Here is a 14,089-nt window from a genome sequence, read left to right on the forward strand (position 1 = left end):
TAGGGCAAGTGTGGATGCGACCTTTCCTTTGGATTACCACAAGCTTCATGAGCAGCATTTAGGCTTTCACAGACCCTGATGTGGTAGCTTTGGGACTGGGCCCATAAACCTCTTCATCCCTGAGTAGGCATCACAGGCCTTATAAGCTCTGTTAGGGTCCTGCAGACCTAATAGGTTCTGATCAGGCCTCCACTGGCCTCGTAGCCCCTGGTTAAGCCTCCATTGAAAACCACTTACCAATTGATTAAGCCTCCTGACCACTTTGGGTAACCACTTGCTTCATTCCACTAGAAATAAGATTTTGAGGAGGGTTACATGGATGTCTTTTCCCTTCTTTACTGAGAGTTGGAAAAGAAAGAGAAGATCATGCAGACCGCAGGAAAAAGCAGCTAGAGGCTACTCCACCTGTGGTCAGCCAGAGATTGCCCAGGGACTGCAGCAACCGCATGGCCTGCTCTTAAAGGAGGCTGCCAGCAAGGAGTGCTTTTTTACAAGTGGCCCCAGGTCACCTTAGGTTGCCTCAGGCCAGCTTCCAGCTGTTCCTGGGGTGTGCGTCATATACACCCCTCTGTCCCTGAAGCAGGTGGGAGCCACTCTATCTTGTTCATGTGTTTTGGGCCTTAGAAGATAAAGAGAAGACGTTGCATAGGCAGAAAGTAGATAAGACATGGTCTAATTGCCTTATGGGATTTTTCTTGATTCCCATTATGGGTTAGCAAATGATACTTCTTTCAGATTGCAACCCACTTAAATTGGTAATTTTACAATCTCTAACAGAAACAATCTCAATTTCCTGAAATCTCGCTAAGAAGAAGTCATTTTAAATCCATGATACCTTTCTTAGGCGAAAGGTACTAATCAAACGACTGCACGGTACAATTTCTGCTACAGTGCAGAGTTTATCTCTAGATGTTTTTTATTTGCATAAGAAATAAGAACTGCTCAAAACGTACTTAGGTGAAATGGCATTTGATCTCTGCATTGATAAAAGGTGAGGACCCTAGAGAGGTTTGCATTTCTCTGAGTAATTGCAAATAAAAAAGAGCATTCATTAAATAGCAAATTTATACTGCAAATGCTAATTGCACTCCCCAAGAGAGCACCTTTAGATTAAGCAGATTGCAAAACCTTAACTATGGGAGTAGCTATAATGAATTCCACAAAAGCGAATAAATGGCTTCTTTTGATCCTAGCCTCAAACAGCTTTCTGAGAAATAGCTTTTCCACTTTACCTTGTTATATTCACTGTTACCTGAAGAGTTGTATTATCATTTGTTGTTCATTTATTATAAGATGGCAGCCTGTTTGTACAGGGTGAAAGTAACATTGTGGCCTTGTTTGTGTGTGTTATAATGCTCTACAGCAAGACAATAATGGATAAAAACTTTCAAAGTTCTCATTATATAGTGGGTTAATTCAGAGATGAACAAGTTTTAAAACCTACAGACAGAAATTGCTGGAGAAACTACTGCATGTCAACTCTGATAAACCACAGTTGCTACATGAGTAGTGAGTTACTGTGCGTGGATGGAATCTCCATGTGAAATAACTGACACGCAGAGATTGTTTGAAGCAATTTCCACTAGAGGGTGCTAGGCTTATTTGTTTATTTTTGTTTATTTAGTACCAGCAACATCTGTGGCATTCTGCAGAGTACAAGAGGATAGTTGATGTTCACGTATTACCACTTTTCTCATGTCGTCAGTCTTTCCCTGAATCTGCATATTATTCACTACCACGAAGTGGAAATGATCAAATGCGGAGCTGGGAATGACAAAGTAACATTGTTACTGGTAACAGGTTACCCTTTCTTTGGTAATGAGCGTACAACAAATTTAGATTTAGATATGCAAATGAAATTACTGTACTGATGCAGCAAGTAATATTTTGTAAATGATATTTTGAAATGCATTGAAAGTATTTTAGATGCATCTAGACAAGAATTTGTATGCTATTCTTTTATCAACCCTAAGGTTTATTTTTTTAAAAAGTAATTTCCTACACTTTAAAAAAAGTAATTGGAGGGAATGAAAGGAGAAATACAATTTATGTTTAAAACAAAGTAAGAGGCAAGAACAAATCACTTTCTAAAAATAATTCTAAAAGAAAACAGACCATTTTTTGTTTTGTTTAAATGTAACTTTCTAAGGGCCCAAACAGGCAGGCCAAAATAAAGCTGCTTTGGGACACTTTGGAGGTATGCTGTTTAAATGACACACACATCTTAAGAGGCCAGAAGCTGCGCCAAAGCTGCGCTCTAGTCCTTAGGACCGGAGCATGGCTTTGGTGCGGCTTCTGGCCTCTTAAGATGCATATGTCATTTAAACAGCATACCTCCAAAGTGACCCAAAGCAGCTTTATTTTGGCCTGTCTGTTTGGGCCCTAGGTTTCAGTCAACTGGTAACAACTTTAGATTTAGGATTCTTTTCTCTGTGAAATTGCCTGTAAATTTAATTTTGTTTGTTTTTCCTTGAAAGAAATATGAGGTTTCCTTCACTGAGGGATGCAGCCTGCCCAAGCTGTTCCACTGCTTAAGGATGGGGAGCAAAGTGCTCTAGTCTTAAATCTCATGGTGGCTGTCTTATTTATGAGCATGCAAAGATGCATCTATGCAACCAATCACCATGCTCTACCCCATCCCACTATACTATCAGAGAGGGAAACCTCCAAAAGCAACAGTAGTGGTAGTAGATGCCACTCTGTCACTTCAGGAGGAAGAGGAGGTGGAGGAAAATATGAAGGTGCACTCTTCACGTATGTGCTACAATAGGAAATATATGAAAGGGAAAAGGAAGGAGAGAATATGTGACAGCATGTTGCAGTAGCAGCTGTTGCAACTGTAGTAGCTGCAGTGGACACATCCCCCTGTCCCCAGGCCATACTGCCTGCCAGAACAAGAGAGCACTACATACCCCCTGTCTATTATTTCTTTAGTGTCTCACTCTGAAGAGCCTTCAAGCCAAAGGGCTATTGGACAGGTGTCTGTGCTAAGGCACAGTTGGTTTTTCAGGTTACGTCTCTCCTTCACTCCAAGGAATGATCTGAGGAAAAACTACAACGTACCTAGCTTTAGACAACTGTTCATAGTGGCCACTCTCCAGAGGGGCAGCAAATTTGCCACTTCTGGAGTGATTGCTTGACGCAGCCTCATGATATGGCCAACTCTGAACCGCCACATTGCTTATGTGTTGGTGTTTAGGGGAGGCTTGCGCAGTGGGAACATTTACAATTAAGTAATTCCTTCCCATACTAAGGAAATTTTAAAAGAAAACAGTCTGTATCTTAGTAGTGCCCCCATTAAGTAACTTGCTCAGAAGCATACCCTTTCTATCAAAAATTCTTCTTATCTCCCATGGCAGAGTCCTGCTGTTCCAGGATGAGATCTTGCTTGTCCTGACAGTGTTCTTTTGCCAAATCTTCATAAGCTGAGTGGCTGGTTCCTAGGATCTTTAGTAATGGTCTCCATTGGAGCTCCACATTCTAATTTCCATAGAACATAGACACAGCATTTCTTTACCTGAAAGCCAATCAATAGGGACAATTTGGCGGGATATGACAATGGGGGGCAACTGTTCGTTTGTCAGAATAAGAGAAGCTTTTATGTGGTTGCTGCTATTGCTGGCACCATCTCTCTGGCTTCCTTCCAGTGCTACTGGGACCACATCCAGCAAAGAAATACAACAAGAGCAATGGCTTTGATGTAAGGGCAGACTGCCAATCTGAGAAAATCTGTCAGATGAATGAATGGCACAAAGGGCCCATTTTTCCATCTTCTCTTCACTAAAAATTCTTTCTCACTGCAGAACTTCAACTGAGATGGCAAGAATAAAATAGCATCTAATGGAGCTAGGTGCTGCTGCTATTTGGAGCACTTGAGAAACCCACTTAGTGAGCAATTATGGTTTCTATTTCATGAGATAGCAATAATCATTTGTAGCCTAATATCATTATGTGCAGAGAAGTACTATTTCATGATAGTACTGACCATACAGACGAGGGATTCTGTGAGTTGTAGTCCACAAAGAATCCACCACCACCACCACCCAAAAAAATTCTGTCCGTGATATACATTTAAAGAACTGAGAGTGCCATTCTGGTATCAATCAGAGACATAGCTGTCTTAATCTGGAATTTTAGTATGCAAAAAATCTTGTAGCACTGTTGAGACTTAACAGAGCAAAAGAAGTTGTAGTATAAGCTTTTGGTCTACTAGCATAAGGCTTGGTAGCATAAGGCTTGGTCTACTTCCTTCATTCCTACTCCATGCCTTTGAGGAAATAGACCGGGTCTACAAAAGCTTATGCTACAACTTGTTTTACACAGTTAGTCTCCAAGGTGCTACAAGATTTGCATCCTGGTACTAAGACCCTGTACAAATGGGCAGGAAGGGGCAGTGACACGCCACCCCTTTCTGCTTTGGATCAGTGCTGTGGCAAATGCATGTCATGGCATCGATCCAACCTCCGCAGAACACCAAAAGGAGCTGTTTTTTCCGGCTCCTTTTTGTCCCTGCAAAGTGGTGCCATAGCCACTGCTGGGCGACATTTGGGGACATTTGGGCGCTGCACCAAAATGACGTCATCATGGTGTGAGCCATCTGAACAGCCACACACCAAGATGGCACCCGAGCTTGGGGACTCTCACCTTGACTTCAGGATGGCACTTTTTGCCTGTCTGTACAGGCCTTAGTTTTCCTTCATTTGTAGTATGGGTATATCAGGATAAACAGAAGATTTTTTTTTTTTAATTTTAAAAACTCTTTTTTGCAGGCCTACCTTCTTAAATAGAGTAACAACAGCAACAAAATCTATCTATAATAGATCTGTCCTGTTACATGCTACACCACTCTAAGGAGATTATCAGATGGGGGAAGAAAAAGGCATAATCTCGGCTAAATCACGCACGGAAGATTTTCAAACGACATCACACTCATCCAGGACTTATCCTGGGAAGAACCAGGAATGCTCCAACAACAAACCATTCATGGGAAAATCCAGTGAATAGCTTCTCATTAGCAGGAATAAAGTGTGATTGCGAGAGTACAAAAGTTAATCATGCTTCATTTGCACTATTGCAGAAGCAACAAGGGATACCCAGAATGCATTGTGGTGGAGGCAATCCATTCTCCTTGCCAGGATCAGTTTTACAGTGGATTTCAGTCTTCACTTCCAATGTACCAATGATTCATTCATGGATGTGTGAGAAACACAATCATGATATTATAGGGTAATGTTACAATAATTACATGATTGAATGACTGTACAAAAATATCTAGCTCTATAACACTACTGTTGCTTTAGCTTTCATTACCTCGATTATTGCTGAATTGGCCCTGGTGTGATAATCTCCTAAAATGCTACATTGTTGAGTCCATGAGACAGGATCAGCTCTGTGGTAGAACTCTGATTGTGGAACCTCTTCCCACAAGAAATCAATATATGTCCATCCCTACTGATTTTCCAGCAGGTAGCACAAAGTATATTATTTCAAACAGCAGTGGGTCTTTAGAATTTGTTTTAATTTCATTTGTACTAAATTGTTTTTGTATTCTTTGCATTCTTTTGTAAAAAAAACAGTTTTATCTTTTCTGTTGAGTATTACTTGGGTAACGCCAGCGGGTGGAAATCATGAGCCAAAAGAAAATATGAACAAATAGAAATAAAAAAGAAGGAAGGAAGGAAGGGAGGGAGGGAGGGAGGGAGGGAGGGAGGGAAATGAATGGAAAAAAGAAGGAGATAATACAGGACAGAAGGAAGGAAGGAAGCTCTTCCTATTGTGAGCTAGTAATCAGTAATTATTTTTTAAAAAATGAATGAATAGAGGAAGGGCTGTAATCAATCACCACTCTTTCCTCACCTTCATTCTGCTGCCCCACTCCCAATAGGGATTTAGGTATGTTGTCACTCCAGCCTCAAAGTGCTCTGACATCACCAATAGGATTGCCCTATCTATTCCCTAGATCTCAGTGATGTTTTCATCTCAGTAAGCCTGCTTAAGCTTGGGCTGCTCAGCAACCAATATATACTTTAAGACATCAGTGTCAAAAATAGGACAAGACTGATGAAGAAGTCAGAGTAGGCCATAATACTTGCTCCAAAGGGCTTTCTCATCTCTCTCATCTGTACCTTGTGTCCATTCACACCACACAATTATAGCACTATAACTAACTGTCGTGGCAATATCCTATAGAATATCCTGGGATGTGAAGTTTAAGCATTGGGATTTATAATTCTCATCTGAAGAGCTCCAGTGCCTCATCAAGCTACAAATCCTGGGATTCCATAGAATGCAGCCTTGTCAGCTGAAGTGGAATCACAGTGCTACAATTTTGTAGTGTGAATGGGTCCCAGTGACAGAGAAGCTCTAGTTATAGTCACTTCCAATAGTAAAGAAGCTGCTAATATCACACTCACATCCCATCTAAATTACACCCAGCACTTCCCTGTAATGATAGAAAAGGTTGGGTAAACATCTAGAGAAGATTACTAGTGTAGCTAGTGTCCTAGTTGGCTTTATAAGACTTCTCTACTTGACACACACGTGGTGAGGACAGTGAAGAACAGAAGTGATAGAAGGGTGAAAATTCAATTTCAGTTCATTTCTCATAGAGTTTTATCCCAATTCACAACTTTTTTAATAGAGGAGACAGAAGGAACATCAAATATTCAAACATGAAATATTGATGAAAGCCAAACTTACAGATTTGCCTTTCCAGATGCAAACCTTTGGTGATTACATCTTAAAAGTGTCTGTACAGTGCTTAACTTTTAAAATGTACTGAATACTTGTTTATTCAGTCACGTTAGGGTAGCCACCTTCCCAGGAAGGCGAGAATGGGCCCTACCCTGCTGTATTTTTGCTGACAAACAATTTCTTCACCCAGCATATTTTCAGCAGTAAACAAACTTTTTTTAATGAAAAGGGCTTTTAAACAGCTTCTGCTTTATGACCTTTCTTCCTTCCTTCCTTTCTTCCTTCCTTCCTTCCTTCCTTCCTTTCTTTTTAAATGGATGTGCTTTCAGTTGTTTTTTATTGAATAGTGTTCTAATATTAATAACTTAGTTGCATTTCAGTGCTAACTTTTTCTATGTATTTGTCCTTTATCTGTACCTGCCTTGGGCGACCTTGCGTTCCAAGGGAAAAGACAGGATAGAAATAAAATTTATTTATTTATTTATTTATTTATTTCCAGGATTTATATCCTGCCTTTCTCCACAATGGGAGGTATATATTAAAGTTAGGTTCTTCTTCTTCAATTCACCATCTAGCATGGGAAGAAAAATATTTTAATGCAAACAGAAGCTGGCAGTTGGCTTTTAGAAAATCCAGGATTGTGATCTAGTTCTGTTTAGTATTTTCTCTGAACTATACTGTTCATACAAGCAAGTCAGACATTGTTGTTCTCAGTAGCAGCGAGTGACTCCCAGTCAGTGGCTCTGTGAATGCATTCTAGTTTTTAGTCTGAAAAAGTAGTTATCCAATGTGCTGAACCAAGATAGGAGTTTCAGTACCATGGACTTTGATGCTGTGGAATAAAGGTTCACTGCTCCAGTGACACTGAAAGCATGCACTGCCATGATTTATCATCATTCCATCTTCTCACACTCACACAAATGTAGCAAAAACTGTACCACTTATTTACAAGAAAGAGAGCATGAGATTGAGATAACTTGTGGACTGTTTTAAAAATTAAAGGAATTAAGGAAAAAGCAACCCCATGGCATGGAGGACCCCAAACATTACAGTAGTAATTCAGTAGCATGGAATGCTGACTGAAAGGGCTGAAGAAACAAACAACGTGGTGAGAAAGAATATGAAAGAGTGTGGTTGGAGGAAGACAACTGGTGAAAAGCAGACAGATTTTAAAAAAAAAGGGAAGAGAGAAAACCATTTTGTAGTTCATACATGCATTTCCCCAGAACTTAAGTAAAATATAATAATAATAATAATAATAATAATAATACTTTATTTCTATACCGCTCTTCCGGAATGATCAAAGCGGTCCACAGATCTGTAAAAATTATACATCATAAAAGTGCACATCATAAAATATCTATCAATAAAACTAATAAAACCAACAGCGTATAAAAACAAACATGGAATCTATCGATTGCAGTTAACCTTTTCTATCAGAGGAGACATTCTCTATAAAGAGTCCAGAGGAAAAGCTAATTGGAAGAGGTGGGTCTTTAGAGCCTTTTTAAAAGCATCCAATGTAGAGGTCATACGAAGCTCTTCTGGAAGTTTATTCCAGTACATTGGTGCAGTCGATGTAAATGCTCTCTGGTGAATTGCTGCCAATCTCACCTTAGGATGTACTAGTAGATTTTTCCCTGATGTTCTGAGAGTGCGGGGTGGACTGTATGGGGAGAGGCGTTCCCTCAAGTAACTCGGGCCCAAGCCATATAGGGCTTTATAGGTAATAACCAACACTTTGTATTGAGCCTGGAAGCTAATAGGCAGCCAGTGTAGCGATCTTCGTACCGGTGTTATGTGGTCTGACCTGGAAGTTCCAGCGTCCAGTCTGGCTGCAGCATTTTGAACTAACTGTAGCTTCTGAACCTGGTACAAAGGTAGCCCCATGTAGAGCGCATTACAGAAATCCAAGCGAGAGGTTACCAGTGCATGTACTACAGTTTCAAGGTCCTTTCGGTCCAGACAGGGACGCAGTTGGCGTATCAGCCGAAGCTGGTACCAAGCACTCCTGGCCATCACATCCACTTGAGATGCTAACTGCAGAGATGAATCCAGGAGTACTCCCAAACTGTGAACTTTGTCCTTCAGGGGAAGTGTGACCCCATCCAGGACTGGATGGCAAATTTCCCTGCCTGGACTTGGGGTACCTATCACGAGTACCTCTGTTTTCTCCGGATTCAGCTTGAGTTTGTTTTTCCTCATCCAGCCCATTACTGACTCCAGACAGGCATCCAAAGGTGAGGCGCCATCCTTAGTCACTGTATCAGTCAGAGACATGGAGAGATAGATCTGGGTGTCATCAGCATACTGATAACACCACGCTCCATGTTTCCGGATGATCTGACACAGCGGCTTCATGTAAATGTTAAATAGCATGGGGGACAGAATGGCACCTTGAGGGACGCCAAATGTCAACTCTCTTTTACGAGAGCAACTGTCCCCGAGCCTCACCATCTGGAATCTTCCTGAGAGGTAGGAGCGGAGCCACTGGAGCGCAGTGCCCCTGATACTCAACTCTCCCAGGCGTTCCAGAAGGATATCATGGTTGATGGTATCGAAAGCCGCTGAACTGTCCAAGAGTACCATCAGGGTCACACTTCCCCTGTCGATGCCCAGACGAAGATCATCGACTAAGGCGACCATGGCAGTTTCAACTACGTATCCTGCTCTAAAGCAAGTTTGAAATGGGTCTAGATAATCAGTTTCATCCAAGACGGCTTGGAGTTGAGAGGCGACTGTCCTTTTGATCACCTTGCCCAAGAATGGTAATAAAGAAACCAGTCTATAATTACACAGCTGCAGGGGATCAAGGGAGGGTTTCTGTAGAAGTGGTTTCACTATTGCCTGTTTTAAGGCCGATGGAAATATCTCTCCCGAAGAGATGCATTAACTATACAATGTAATGAAGTTTTTATAGCATCTCCTCCCTGAATGGTCAACCAGGAAGGGCAGGGATCGAGAGGGCATGTCGTCTTTTTCACACTCACAAGGAGCTTATCCATATCCTCAGTATTTACAAACTCAAAATGATCCAGAATAACCTTGTTTCCAGAGTCACTGGATACCTCTACCATAGATTCTGATGAAAGACCAGCGTCAAGATCCGCCTTTATCTGAGAGCTTCAATATCAATTGAAACCCTTGAAAAATCCAAGATTTTAATAATATATGTCTTTAATTTTTGTCCAGATGAAATGCAAAATGGAAAAGAACGCCCAAACCTAGTTCAGTGAGGACTGAGCATGCTCATTGACTATTGGAGAAATGCTCTCTGACTTGAAGCAAGGGACAAACACACAAAATGAATCTGTGGCACGGGGGGAAATAAAATGGAAAATTACCTTGAACAGAATCACCCCACATTTCAGCATTGGCTGGTAGCCTATGGGTAAGTCCCATAGGAACAGATCCATTCAATCAATTATCAAATGATGAGGGAAATCCTAGGTGAACCCCAGTGATTCATTGGGTCTGCTGTAGCCAGGGCCAGCAATAAGATTTAAATCATTATGTTGCAAGGTTTCACTTGTTCAGTATATTTCTGCTTCAAGTCCTCCCACACCACCGATACATAAAAGGGAGCGTCAACAGACTGGGAATTATCTTAGGCCTGTTACAGACAGCCAAAACAAAGCTGCTTCGAGTCACAGTGGAGGTATGGTGTTTCAATGATGCATGCGTCCTAAGAGTCCAGAAGTCGCACAAAAGCCATGCTCCAGAACACTAGGCTGGGGGGGATCACCAGATGAGACAGTAACTTCCAGAAGTTGCAAAGAGTAAGTGAATCTTAATTTCATTTTCAAAGTAGCATCATAACTTAAACTTTGCTTTAGTTTATGATTTACACAGTAAGTAAAGTTGACACCAACATACAATAAGAAGAAAACCAGCTCCTCTTTAAAGTACCTGCAGAAACTGTAAATATTATAGCTGTGCAGTGCACTGGAGTGTGTGTGTGTGTGTCTGAGAGAGAGACACACAGAGAGAGCGCTTGCATCTGCATCAAAAGATTTTAATTTTATGCCAGCATTCTTACAAAGTTTAAACACTGACCTTTGTACTCCTTCCAAGGAGGGTAATGATTAGACTAGAAACATCTAGTTTCCCCTGCCCATACAATTTCCACTGCGCCACTTCTTTAGACCTACGTTTCTTGAGACTGGCTCCACTGTTTAAAAGTTTACAGTTTTCACTTCACTGATAACATCCATAATAGGACAGTCTCTTGTTGTTTCAGACCTGATAAGATTGTTATGTGTTTGCCTATTTGGTCAAATCACATATCACGCCTGTCAGAGACAATCAGAAATAAAGTCATTTTTGTTCTGCTTATTTGGCACTTTTCCCATAAAAAAGGGAATCCTTTCATTAATTTTGTTTGTTCTTTTTCTTCCTTCTAACTAATGAACACCATTGTATAATTTCCTTTCTTGTTGTGAGGATAATAACTTCGTTGGCCAGTTAACAAAAAGCATGGTATGAAAATCTCTCTTCTTTGACTCTGCTTAGGCACTTGTGTTTTCTTTTCATTCTTAATTTCACTTGTATCCTTCTCCCCTTTTCTTGTCCTCTTTCTCCTTTCTACCTCCCTGAAAATTTCCTCTTCACCCCCTTCTTTGTCAGTGTCCCATCATCCCCATTCTCAAACTACCCTTTCTAATAACCTCTACCCACATTTATCTTCTCTCTCATTTCCTAGTTCCTCTCTTTCTTCTTTCTTTTCTCTCTGCAAACTCCTGACTAAAAGCCTTCTCCTTATCCCCCATCTTCTTTCTGCTTTTCTGCTCTCCTGCCCACTCCTGGCTAAATGTCTTCCCTTCGCTCTCTTTTTCTTCCACATCAGAAGTATTCATCATCTTCTCCTTCCCATCCTTCTTCCTCTCATCTTGTCTCTCCTCTGAACTTCTTGCTATGCCTGTCCTTCCCCAACCATCTCTTTTTTCTCATCCTGTTTCTCCTTCTAGTACCACTTCTCATCACCATCTTTCTCCTTCCCTCCCTCTCTGTCTCTCCAATTTTTTCCTTTATTCATCCCAAGAAAGTTTGACTCCATGATGCAAATAAATTAGATTTTCATCATTTTAAAGTTGTAAGCCCAGTTATACTCAGCTGAACATCTTCTTAGTAGACATGTATAAATATTCTCGCCCTTTTGGTCTGTTTCTCATTCCGTCACCAACAACCATTATTCTCATCATTATCATCATCATATTTCTTTTTTCCTTCCACAAATATGTGGAGCTTATTAGTAATTTTATTATGATCTGGTGATGACCAATAAAAATCTGTATTGGGGCCAGGCTATCTAAGGGTGCTTCTACATTGTAGAAATAATGCCATGGCTCCACCTTACAGAATTATGGGATTTGTAGTTTTATGAGGCACCATCACTCTTTTGACAGAGAAAATTAAAGACCTTGTAAAACTAGTTATCACACGTATGCTGCCCCGTTTGGACGTGGTGCATGCACCATATCATCGACGTGCATGCCGTGTGGAGGGCACTGCGTAAAGATGGCACCACTCTGATGTGCTAGGGTTCAGGAGCATGTGGTTGCTGCACTCTCCCGAACCCTAGAATCGGTGCCAGCACGACACTTCCTGCCGGTGTATACCGGTCCTATTTTGACTCCCTTTTGATTTCTGTTCCCTTGCCATTAGCAGGCAAAGGCATTTTCATTAAGGCCGGCCTTTGGCTATTAACTGGTTATGGTACAAGGGTCTTCTAGTGGGATGTGCTGTACTTTTATGTTTTTTAATTATGTTTTAAATGTGTTCTAAACTCTTCTGTTTTAGTCTTTCAATAGGGTCACTTATTTGTTTTTAAAAATATTATTATTATTATTATTATTATTATTAGATTTTTTGTAGCTGTACTTTGTTTTAACATGTCTTTATTTTGTATTCATGGCAGGGGAAAGGTAGGATTCAAACTAAACAAACAAATAAATAAGAAATATTAACAGCAGGGTTTTTGAAACTGTTTTGCTTAGAAAAAAATATTTGGTTGAACTACAGTTCCATGTGTTCAGACAAGTGCTTATAAATTTGTTAAAAATTGAGCTGAATAAATTGTGGGATTTTCCTGTACAAATTAGAGCTTGGAAAATTTTCTTTAGTTGAACTACAAATCCCATACGTTAAAATCAGTACTTGGAAATTGTTAAAAACAAACTATGGAAAGTTTTTTTCTCTCTGAGTATGGTTTGGAAATTGTTATTCATCTGGACTATGACTCCTATGTATTCTGCAAAGCAGTACCTGTAAAAGCAGAGCCCGCAATAGTATTTTTAAAAATACTGTGAAACATCTGAGTATCTTTCCTATACAGTGTAGAACCTGGAAAACTTAATTTGAAATCTGAGAAATATTTTGTCAGACTTTGCGGGGATTTTTATTTGAATGACAAGATTTGAGAAACAATGGCTCATGCTTAATGATATGAAGGGAGCCTGCCTCCTGTGACATCACCAGAGACCACTCCTAGGTCTGAGCTTTTGAACCTAAAATCTCAGAGAATATGATTTTCTTCCATTCCGTGTACCTCATGGATCTCATCTTATGGTAAGAAGGGCCTTCCCATCACATTCCACGAGTCTCATGCTTTTGTTTGGCTGAATCAGACAAAATCTATGTGGAAGTCCTATCTCTATTCTCTTGGGCTTTGAAACCCCACCTTATCAGAAATTCTTGATCACATGGATTTTACTAACCATATTCAGGTCAATGTGGCTATAGTGTAGTTCTGTCTTATATTTTCTCCATAATCATGAGGAGACTGTTGGCTGAAAGTGGGGGAGGATTTACAGTGGAAATTTCCATCTTCCTCACACTTAATCTGGTAAATTGTGAAGAGAACTATCACATTATTGTAGTTTTAGGTTATCAACAAAAGTGCATTTACAATTAATGAGATTCTGGTTGTGTCGGACTAAAGTATATACTCATGTATAAGCCTAGAAATTTTAGTCAAAAAATTAACCCCAAAAAATCTAAGTCGATTTATCCACGGGTCAGTATAAAGTACTACACTTTAACTCTTATAAAAGAAAGGAACCATCCCCAGGTAAAATCCAAGAGTGCAAAATGTCATGGAAGCACTGACCCCTTTCTGTTGTCTCATCCATCAAGCCTTTAGTGTGAGCATAAACAGTTTTGCCAACTGGTATTTTGGAAATTCTGTGGCATCATTTCCCTTTGTTTCCTCCTTTACATCCTTTGTTATATGCCCCTATGTTTTACCCTCGATTTATCTACGGGTCATATAAAATAGATAATTTGGGCCCTAAAACTCACCCTCAGTTTATACATGAGATTGACTTATAATCGAGTATATACGGTAAGTTAAAAGAACAACTGGAGAGAAAATCTGAACATATATGTTAATCTCACT

General features: G+C 40.2%; 1 protein-coding gene across 1 annotated transcript in view; it reads right to left on the reverse strand.

Annotated features, from left to right (window-relative positions):
* TECTB (tectorin beta) overlaps nucleotides 1-10,818 on the reverse strand; it is a 36,007-nt gene extending 25,189 nt beyond the window's left edge. The window contains exon 1 of the mRNA XM_042459839.1: nucleotides 10,750-10,818. The gene's annotated coding sequence lies outside the window, so the exon portion shown is untranslated. The remainder of the gene's footprint in view (nucleotides 1-10,749) is intronic.
* Nucleotides 10,819-14,089: the final 3,271 nt, after the last annotated feature.

This window comes from Sceloporus undulatus, chromosome 3, assembly GCF_019175285.1.
Source record: "Sceloporus undulatus isolate JIND9_A2432 ecotype Alabama chromosome 3, SceUnd_v1.1, whole genome shotgun sequence".
NCBI lineage: Eukaryota > Metazoa > Chordata > Lepidosauria > Squamata > Phrynosomatidae > Sceloporus > Sceloporus undulatus.